Genomic DNA, 12,318 nt, shown 5'->3' with positions numbered 1-12,318 from the left:
AAATCCCCTCTTTTGTGAAGATTTGCCATGATCTCTGTCTTTGGGGAAGAAGGTTTGTTTGAAAGCTTTCGTGTCTTAATCTTTAATACAAAAATGCTTTTTGGGGGGGTGGGTGATTATGATGCTGTTGAACTGAAAGGAAAATTAAATATTTATGACTCTTTGTTAATTTTCAAAATGGAAAGTTGCTTTAAGTATCCTAATATTTTATCCATTCTTGGATGAGCCAAACTTTCCATACATATTACTGTTATTAACAGTCCACACATCAAGCATATTGAACTCTGGAATATTTCATTTTTAAGACAAGTTTTCAGCCTATTATTCTGGCCTGGAAATAACAAAATGGGATAAATTGGAAATCTGAAGTCTAGAACCTAGCCACAGAGGGCCATATCTTATTTTTCATCTAAATGTGCAACCCACTCCCTATCTTCTTTCTCCTAATTGAGGAGTGAGATAGATGGACATAATTACTGGTATAGTAGTGTCCTGGTCAACCTCTGACATGAGGTCCATGAACCTGGCAGACAGATGACCTGGAGACAGGGCTGTACAGGGTGTGTGGCTTTGCTGATAACCATGCCTCTCCTGTGGTATATGGCTGAGTCACATTCACAGTGCACTTAAATACACACATTTATCAAGTACTCCATGAGTCTTGAAGTTAATATTGGCCCAGGCCCAAACAGAACTTTATCATAGGATAAGCTTTTAGAATACATGAATAAATGATTTTTTTAAAAAATTAACTTTATTAGAACATTGGTCGTTAAAAAAAAAAATCTAACAGTTTAGAATCATTAGTTTTTCAGCATTATCAGCAGTTAAATTACCCCCCAAACTCATAAAATCACTCACTTAAGATATTAAATAGTTACTTTGAAGAATGGAGTAGAGAGTAAGGAGCGACCCGTGATGAAGGCTACCAAATTAGAATTTGCTTTTCCTCCATTTGTAATTGACCAGAGTAAAAGCATCTCCCCTTTTTATTTCTACTATTTTTTTTCTAGTATTTACTGCATCATGTGGTTGAGGAAAAAATATTGTTCCTAAACCATGTGTTATGCTCTGAATTTTTGTGTCTCCCCCCCACCCTCAATTCACAGGTTGAAACCTGATCACCTTATGATGGTATTAATGATATGGGCCTTTGGGAGGTGATTATGTCAGAATGTGGAACTCTCATAAACTGGGCTAACCTTACATAAGAGATTCCAGAGACTTACCTTGCCCCTTCCCCCATATGAGGACACAGAAGTTGCCATCTTTGCCAAAAAGCCCTTGACAAATACCAAATTTGCCGGCACCTGATCTTGAGCTTTTCAGATTTCAGTACTGTGAGAAATACATTACTCTTGTTTATAAGCAAAACAGTCTAAGACATTTGTTACAGCAGCCCAAATGGACTAACATCTTGGTTCTAGAAATGTGGCAATAGAGTAATGTTGCAAATACAAATCCCAAGATGAAAATATTGCTTCTGAATTTGTATTTACATATCAACTTTAGCTGTATACACACCAATTTCAGTGTCTTTGTCTTGAGTAGAAAGAATCTTCAGCAAGTGTATAAGAAGGGCTTGCATTCTGAAGGTACATTTACACCAGCTGATTGGATAGAATTCAGCATATAAAAACAATTTTCATTCCACATTATATGTACAATGTTTTCATTAATCAATTATTAATAATGAACCAGAGTACTATAGCAATTAGGTATAGCCATATCCTTTAATCACATGGTCATTGATTACACACAAGTGCTGTATGTCAGGAAGTACAGTGAAGTAGTTGTTTGAGACTTTGCCAAGGCTGAAGCTGGGGAGCAGATAATCATAATTTCCCACATTAAAGCTGACCATCCCTTCATTCCTAATTCTTAACCTTTAGCCAAAATATACAAGTTTTTGAGTGCAGTCTGATGCAAGGTCCAGTGGGCAGGACTTGTGATGGTAAGGAGGGAAAAGTTTGACCTTGAATGATGCTAGGGGTTTTGTCTAAGCCAAAATTTCTGGCTAGTATTTATTGAGAGCTCACTGTATACTGCACTGTGTGCTTTTTATCTAATTTAATCCTCTCAATATTGTTCATTTAGTTCTGATACTATATGATGAGTAGCCCCATCTACTAATATGGAAACCGAAGCTAAGAAAAGATAAAGTCCTTTATACAACTCACATTGCAAGGAAGTTGCAGAGGCCAAGAATTAAATCTGGTACCAGAACTGAGTTCTTACTACATAGTCTCAGAACTCTCACATATGTTTTTTTCTGTCTAATAACATTTAAAGCTGCTTTACACTAACTTAACTACAGCTGAGGGAGTAGAAAGTAGCAACGAGTGTTTATGTTATGCCACTTTGAATACTAGACAGGTGCATGCCCATTACTTCATTTAATCTTCTCAACCAAATTGCTCAGTGGGCGTTTTCCCCAGTTTTCATAAATGAAGAAACTGACTCAAAACATTAGATTGTCCAGTGTCACAAAATTTTTTAATGACAGAGCTGAGATTTAAAATTTATGGCTGTTGGATTTCTAGCCCATATTTTTCTTGCTGTAGCATGCTCTTTATCTAAGCACCAAAAATGTCCTGGTTAAATGACAGTGGACGTGAGGACACTATGCTCACTTTCTATCCATCCTAGTTGTAATTTGCCTCTTTGTTTCTTTTCTTTTTCTCTATGGTCCTCTTCAACTTAATGTACTGACTCAAATTCTTTCCTAGTTAATCTTCATTCCACAGATAGTTATGTCACATATTTAACAATTTTGAAAATACTCCTTTTAGGCAAGGTGTGGTGGTACACTCCTGTAATCCCAGCAACTCAGAAGGCTAAGGCAGGAGGATCGCAAGTTTGAGGTCAGCCTTAGCAACATAGCAAGACCCTGTCTAAAAATAAAAAGGACTGTGGATGTAGCTCAGTGATAAAGCATCCCTGGGTTCAAGCCCCAGTATCAAAAATGGGAAAAAGAAAACAAAGAAAAACACTCACTTAAAAAGTCTTAAAATCACAAAATAATTGTGTTCTATGTTAACAAAAATGATATTTTGGCTATTCTGTGAAGCTAATCTAGCTGCTGAAGTGATACCCCACTTTGGAACATATAACTTTCCTAGTATTTGATTAGTGTAAGGAGCTCTCTATTTGCAATTGATTGAAAGATTGACTTTGCCGTTAAAAAAGATAGGCTTATTTCAGGATAATAGCTAATCCTTGAATGGGCAAATCATTATGTTGCAATTTCCCCATATACATATTCATTCCCTAATCTAACCCTAGCCCAACCCCAAATTTAATACTAACCCTAACCTTACCTCTATACCTAAACATAATTTTACATAAAAGCATGTATAATAATATGAATATATGTATATTTTGACTCAGATATTCAATAATCAATAGTATATTTGTATATATATTATGATATATTCATATATATACTTTATCAATGCATCCCCAAATTAAGAAAAGTTACTTCATTGTATTTACATTAAACACTTCCCTATTTCAAATCATGTTTCATACGTATTTTCATGTATATATTCTCATGAATATTCATATTTTTTGATATACATATTATTCCCTAGCCCTAATCCTACCCAAAATTTAATACTAATCCTATCTCATCCTATACCTAAACATAATTTTCCATAATAGCATATATAATAATATGAATATTTATGTGTATTTTGACATTGATATTCAATCATTCAAGGTATATTTGTATGTTATTAAATATTCATATATAAAATTTACCCATGCATCCCAAAGTTAAAAAAGTGACTTCAGAATAAACCCTTTGTTATTTCAAAACATATACGTTTTCAAACATATTAGCACACATTCTTATGAATATTTGTTTCCTAATATACATATTTATTCCCAAACCCTAACCCTAAAAGACCCTTCCAGGCTGCCTTCCATCAGGACAGCAATATTTAGTGCTTCCTCATAGTGCGGTTACATTAAGCATAAGGTGATTGGCTTATAGATGTTAGGAGCTCATGTGTGATTGGTGGGCACGCCCTTTCTGAACTCTAACAGCTGTATGCATTCCAAAAATAAATGAGCTTGAGCTTGCTGAACATCCACTGAGTTTGTTGAATGTCGACTCCGGTTTCTCATCTGCCAGCTCTCTCACCAGCTCCCAGTGTCGGTGTTGATTTGACACTGCATCTCTCCCTCCCACAACTGAGGTAGCGGAGTGACCATCTATCACATCAGTGACTAGGAACACATACAAAAGGCATGCTGTCCATCTACAACTACAAAAAAAAAAAGAGAATGTATGTATGAAAATCTTATAAAAACATTTAAATATATGTGATTTGAAATAGAGAAGGGATTAAGGTGAATCATATGAATAGACTCTTTAAATTTGTGGATGCATGGATAAATCACACATATGAATATGTAATAATATATACAAATATACCATTGAGAATTGAATATTTAAGGAAAAATACACATAAATATTACATTAATATATATGATCTTATGTTAAATTAGGTTTATGTAGAGAAATAAATTTAGGATTGGTATTAAATTTTGTGTAGGGATAGGTTTAGAGTTGGAGAATGAATGTATATCAGAAATTTAATATTCATATGAATGTACACATTAAAATTTATATGAACATCTATAGAAATATGTTTTGAAATAGGGAAGGGTTTAAAGTGAGTCATGTTAATACACCTTTGAAAATTTGGGGATGCATGGGATAAATTACAAACATGAGTATATAATAACATGAAAATATCATTGGTAATTAAATATATGTCAAAATATACATGACTATTCAAATTAATATGTGTTTTAATGTTAAATTAGATTTAGGTATAGAGTGAAAGTTAAATTTAATATTCAATTTTATGTTGGGTTAGGGTTAGGTTAGAGAATAAATGTGTATATTTGGAAACATGAATACTCATAAAAATATAGGCATGAAAATTCATATAAATATGTAAGTTTTGAAATAGAGAAGAGTTTAAAGTGAATTGTACAAATATAATTTTTGTAATTTGGGGACACATGGATAAACATGAATATATAATGATATATATGCAAACATCATTGATAATTGAATATATATGTCAAATATACATAAATACTCATATTAATATGCATGCTTTTATGTTAAATATGTTTAGTTAAAGGGGTACGTTTAGGGTTAGTATTAAACTTTGTATTGGGTACTGTTAAGGTTAGGGGATGAATAAGTAATTGGGAAATATGAATATTCATAAGAATGTACATATAAAATATGTATAAAAACATAAATTACATGTTTTGAAATAGGGAAGGGTATGAAGTTAGTCATATCAATACAATTATTATAATATGGAAATGCAAGGATAAAACATAAATGAATGTATAATAATACATATGCAAATGTTACCACTGATAATTGAATATATAAGTCAATATACATGTAAATATTCATGTTAATGTACTTGCTTTTATGTTAAATTGGGTTTAAATCTTGGAGTAAATATAGGGTTAGTATTAAATTTTGTGTAGTTTTATGTTTAGGGTTAGGGAATGAATATGTGTATCAGAAACATTAATATTCATAAGAATGTATACACAAAATATATATAAAAATTTTTTTTTATTTTTATTGATATTATTTTTTTAATACATGACAGCGGAATGCATTACAATTCTTATTACACATATAGAGTACAATTTTTCATATCTTTGTATATAGAGTATGTTCACAACAATTCATGCCTTTATACATGTACTTTTTTTGCATTACAATTTTTATTACACATATATACCACAATTTTTCATATCTCTGTTTATATATAAAGTATATTGACACCCAATTCGTGTCTTCATACATGTATTTTGAATAATCATATCCATCACATTCCACCTTGCTAATCCCCTTCCTCCTCCCTTTCCCTCCTACCTCTCTTCCCTATCTAGAATCCATCTAATCCTCCCATGCTCCCCCTCCCTACCCCACTATGAATCAGCCTCCTTATATCAGAGAAAACATTTGGCATTTGTTTTTTGGGGATTGACTAATTTCACTTAGCATTATCTTTTCCAACGCCATCCATTTACCTGCAAATGCCATGGTTTTATTCTCTTTTAATGCTGAGTAAAATTCCATTGTGTATATATGCCACAACTTTTTTTATCCATTCATCCACTGAAGGGTATTTAGGTTGGCTCCACAGTTTAGATATTGTGAATTGTGCTGCTGTAAACATTGATGTGGCTGTGTCCTGTAGTATGCTAAAACATATATATCGTTTGAATTGGGAAGGGTTTAACGTAATATGAATACACATTTTAAAATTTGGGAATGCATGGAGAAACCATATATATAAATATATAATTATATATGCAAATATATCATTGATAATTAAACTCATAAGTCAAAATACACAAATATTTATAAAGACATATCCTTTTATGTGAAATTAGGTTTAGGTATAGAGTTAGGGTTAAATATTAAATTAAAGGTGAATTAAGGGATAGTTTTAGGGAAATAATATGTTCATCAGGAAACAAATATTCATAAGAGTTTAGGCAAAAATATGTATAAAAACATATAAATATATATGTTTTGAAATAAGGAAGGATTTAAAGCGAGCCCTATAAATATATTTTTTTCTAATTTGAGGATGCATGGATAAATCATACATATGAATATATAATATATAAAATATACCATTGTTATTTAAATATGTGTATCAGATACACATAAATATTCATATTAATATATATGCTTTAATGTTAAATTAGGTTTAGGTATGGGGTAATATTAGAGTTAGTATTACAATTTTTGTTGGATTATGGTTATGATTAGGGAATGACTATGTATGATGGGAAACATGAATGTTCATAAAAATGTACATCTGAATATATGTATGAAATCATAAATATCATGTATATATATTTTGACATAGTCTGGAAGAGTGAAGTGAGACATATGAATACAATACTTCTAATTTGGGAATGCATGAATAAAACATACTTTCATAATATATTTAGATGTACATTTTAATGAACATTCATGTTTCCCATCATACATAGTCATTCCCTAATCAGAACTGGGATTGTGGCTCAGCGGTAGAGCACTTACCTAGCACATGTGAGGCCCTGGGTTCGAGCCTCAGCACCACATAAAAATAAATAAATAAAATAAAAGATATTGTGCCCAACTACATCTAAAAAATAAATATTAAAAAATATTCATATTAATATATATGCTTTATGTTAAATTAGGATTAGGTTAGAATTAAGGTTAGAGTTGATTATTATTAAATTTTGGGTTGGATTAGGGTTAGGGTTAGGATTTGGGAAGTATAGTGGCAAATATGAATATTCATAAGAATATATGCCTGCAAATATGTATGAAACATATTTGTTTTGAAATAGTGAAAGTTTTAAAGTGAGTCATATGAATGCACAATTTTTTGAGGGGAAATGCATGCATAAATGATACATATAAATATATAATGATATATATAGAAATATACCATTAATAATTAAATATATAAGCCAAAATACACATAAATATTCATATAAATATATATGCTTTTATGTTTAATTAGGTTAATTATTGAGGTACAGATAGGGTTAATATTAAGTTTTGGGTTAGAAGAGGGTTAGAATTAAGGAATGAATGTGTATATTGGGAAACAGGAATATTCATAAGAATGTACATTTGTAAATATGTATGAAAACATATATAAGTACATATGTTTTGAAATAGGGAAGGGTTTAAAGTGAGTCATATGAATATAATTTTTTTTCTAATCATGGGATGTATGGATAAATCATATGAATATATAATGACATATACAAATATACCATTGATAATTAAATATGTAATCAAAATATACATAAATATTAAATTAATGTATATGCTTTTATGTTATGTTAGCTTTAAGTATCAAACTAAATTTAGGGTTGGTAACAAATTTTGGTTTTAGTTGAGGCTATGGTTAGGAAATGAATATGTATATTGGGAAACATGAATATTCATAAGAATGTATGACTGAAAGTATGTATGAAAACATATATGTTTTGAAATAGGGAATAGTGTGAAGTGACTTGTGCAGGCACACTTTTTAAATTTGAGGATGCATGTATGAATTCTCCATGCAAATATATGAAAATATACAACTGATATTTAAATATGTCAAATACACATAAATATTCATATTGCTATAATCCTTTTTATGTTATATTTGATTTAGTTATTTAAATTATTAAATTTAGAGTTAATATTAAATTTTGTGCATGGTTGACGTTAGTGCTCGGGAATGAATGTGTATATTGGGAAACATGAATATTCATAAAAATGTACACTTGAAAACCTATATGAAAACATTTATAAATATTTATGTTTTGAAATACAGAATTGTTTAAAGTGTGTTGTATGAATATGCTTCTTTTTAATGTGGGGATGCATGGATAAATCATGTATATAAATGTATAATAATATATGTATAAATATAACATTGATAATTGTACACATAAGTCAAAATACTCATAAATACTCAATACACTTTTATGTAAATATATATTTAGTTAAATAAAGGAGTAATTTTAGGAATAGCATTAAGTAGTTTGTAGGGTTAGGGTTAGAAATAGGGAATGAATATTTACATAAGAAAAGATTAAGGACTTCAAGATGGCAGACCAGAGGGAAGCAGTATTCTGTGTTGCACTGCAATCCAGATCTCACCTTGTCGAAATACTGCATCTCTGAGAGTTTTTGAGGACCCCTATACAGCTTCTCTCTGCAGAAATTACCAGCACTGTGACACCACGCAGGGCTCTGGGCCTCAGTGTTCGAGTAGGATGCCGGCGTTTGAGCAGCACCCAAAGTCCAAAGTTCCAGTCCACACAAGACTTGTAGTGGACTGTGTTGATAGGTGATTAGCAGAATCACCTATCAACACATCTGCAGACCATCAAGACTTCGCTCTGCTCCCATGGAGGTCACTCAGCTGTTATCTACCCACAGCACAATGCCATCACCCGGCTCCCCCAACCTCACCAGACACCCCGGTGCTGAAAGCCGACCATGGCTATCTTGGCTCAACATTCTCACCATATTAGGAGGGGGCAGTTCCCAGATCGGATCTACAGGGGCCAGTGGATTTTCTCAGAAATCACCAGTGCTGCGACTGGTGCGACCAGCACTTCAACCACCCATGCAGAAATCAGAGCCTCTGGGCTCAAGTAAGTCTCTGGACTCCCGACCCAAAGCCCACAGTTCTAGCTCAGGAACGGCTCACACGCAGCTTAGCAGAAACATCTATCTGCACCTCTGCAGAACTCCAAACTGCACTCTGCTCCCACACAGGTCACTCGGATGCTACCTATTCACAGCACAAGGCCATTGCCCAGCTCCTCCCACATCACCAGATACCCTGGCACTGGAAGCAGACCGACTCCATCTTGGAAAACCTTCCTCTCCATTTTGTGGTGGGCATGGCTATCAGATTGGATCACCATTTGAGCAGGTACCTGATTTCCAATTCCTCTCCCCTCCCCAATGGCATTAACTTGACACAGTGACCACCCAACGCAAGATCAACTCTCAGTTGGACAGGAGTGCAGTGCGAACAGGGTGCCACCTACCTGGTGTGAGCCTGGGGGTGAGAGGTCCCGCATTTGGGACCTGATAAATAAGAGAGGGAAGGGGACTAAAGTCTGGAGCATAACATAGAGATCAGGATTTGGGAAATCTTCAGGCAAAAAAAGACCCATGAGGCACTATTTCCCTGCTGGGACTGATGGGCGGCACTCCCTGCTTCCAGACACTCCACATCAGGTCCAGTCTTCACAGTCTGGTTACCTACACCATCCTGAGGTCAGAGACACCTACTGGATGAGAAGAGAAAGAAACTAATCTCTAAGAGTACTTTTTTTCTCTTTCTCTTCTATACTCAGGCCCTCACATCCCCAACATATGTAAAACCAAGAACTTTGCATGAAATAGGACTTTGAGGACTGAGTCACCTGAATAATGTAATATAGAGGAATTGCATAAGCCCCCCCTTTTTCTTTTTCTTCTCTTTTTTCTTTTTTCTTTCCCTTTTTCTTCTCTTCTTCCTTCACCCTCCAAATTGTACTATTTTAAAATCCTGTATTTTTCTAAAAACATGTGTTTGTTTGTTTTATGTACTCTACTGTCTTTCCATGTAATTATCTACCCCAAATTACCTCCTATCTATTTTCCTACTACTAACCGTCTTCACTAGATTTCTCCTTCACATTTCCTAAGATATATTAACTCTATACCCTCACATCTTCTCCCCTCAACATTTAATCCTATGCCTGACCCCCAGTTCATTGTCCACCGCAAGAAACTATGAATCTTTTTATGAAACTACTGATTATATTTTAAATAATAATCGAATCCAACATTTCTGGACGTTGAGACTATACTGTAAATGTCTTAATAACAACAATTTGTTCATAGGTCATGTATTGTTGATATTGGGATCTGTTAACACTGTTCTTCCCCACAAAGGAGAGATCTTGGAACCCTATAAGAGCACTAAAAATCTATAGGGTAAAAACAATAACACACCAGATCCACAGAGCTAGAAAGGAAGACACATGAGCAATTTGAAAAGACAAGGGAAGAAAGTACCTCAAAAAAATCAAGACAACACATCATTAGAAGCATTGGCAGCTATAGCAGAAAAAATGACAGAAAAAGAATTCAGGATATACATGGTTAAAATACTTTGGGATCTCAAAGAATATATAAGTGAACAAATACAGGCAGTGAAAGATCACTTCCACAATGAGCTCCATAAACTAATCCAAGAAGCAAAAGATCACCTCAACAGGGAGATAGAGGTTCTACAAAAAGACCAAACAGAAATCCTTGAAATGAAAGAAATAATAAACAAAATTAAAAACTCAAATGAAAACATCACCAACAGAGTAGACCACTTAGAAGATAGGACATCGGACAATGAATATCAAATAAGTGATCTTGAAAAGAACATAGACCACACAGCAAAAATGGTAAGAAACCACAAGCAGAACATTCAAGAAATATGGAATAGCATAAAAAGACCAAATTTAAGAGTTATTGGGATAGAGGAAGGCATAGAGGTCCAAACCAAAGGAATGAACAATCTATTTGATGAAATAATATCAGAAAACTTTCCAAACATGAAGAATGAATTGAAATCCAAATTCAAGGAGCCTACAGGATGCCAAATGTACAAAATCACAACAGACCCACACCAAGGCACATTATAATGAAAATGCCCAACATACAGAATAAGGAGATAATTTTAAATGCCACAAGAGAAAGGAATCAGATTACATATAAGGGAAAACCAATTAGGATAATGAAAGATTTTTCAACACAGACCCTGAAAGCTAGAAGATCCTGGAACAACATATATCAAGCTCTGAAAGATAATGGGTACAACCAAGAATCTTGTATCCAGCAAAATTAAGCTTTAGATTTGAAGATGAAATAAAAATCTTCCACGATAGACAAAAGTTAAAAGAATTTATAGCTAGAAAACAGGCACTACAAAACATCCTTGGCAAAATATTTCATGAAGAGGAAATGAAAATTAGCAGAGGGGGTTAATACACTAAAGGAAAAACTAATCAAAGAGGAAAACCAATTCAAGTAAAATAACAAAAATAAACAAATATGGATGGAAATACAAACCATGTCTCAATAGTAACCCTAAATGGTAATGGCTTAAACTTACCAATCAAAAGACATAAGCTAGCAGATTGGCTTTTAAAAAAAAAAAAAGATCCAACAATATGCTGCCTTCAGGAGACTCATCAAATAGGAAAAGACATACACAGACTGAAGGTGAAAGGTTGGGAAAAATCATACCACCACTCACATGGACTGTGGAAGCAAGCAGGGGTTTCCATACTCATAGCAAATAAAGTAGACTTCAAACCAAGGTTAATCAAAAGGGATAAAGATGAACATTACATACTGCTCAAGGGAACCATACACTAACAAGACATAACAATCATAAATATATATTCCCCAAACAATGGTGCAGCTATGTTCATCAAACAAACTCTTCTGAAGTTCCAGAGTCAAACTGATCACAACACAATAATCTTGGGTGACTTTAACATACCTCTCTCACCACTGGATAGATCTTCCAAACAAAAGTTGAATAAAGAAACTATAGAACTCAATAACATAATCAATAACTTAGACTTAACTGACATATATAGAATATTTCAACCTGCATCAAATGGATACACTTTCCTCTCAACAGCACGTGGATCCTTCTCTAAAGTAGACCATATACTATGCCACAAAGCAAC

Source organism: Marmota marmota, unplaced genomic scaffold (genome assembly GCF_001458135.2).
Source record: "Marmota marmota marmota unplaced genomic scaffold, marMar, whole genome shotgun sequence".
Classification (NCBI taxonomy): Eukaryota; Metazoa; Chordata; class Mammalia; order Rodentia; family Sciuridae; genus Marmota; species Marmota marmota.
This window is presented reverse-complemented; position numbering follows the sequence as displayed.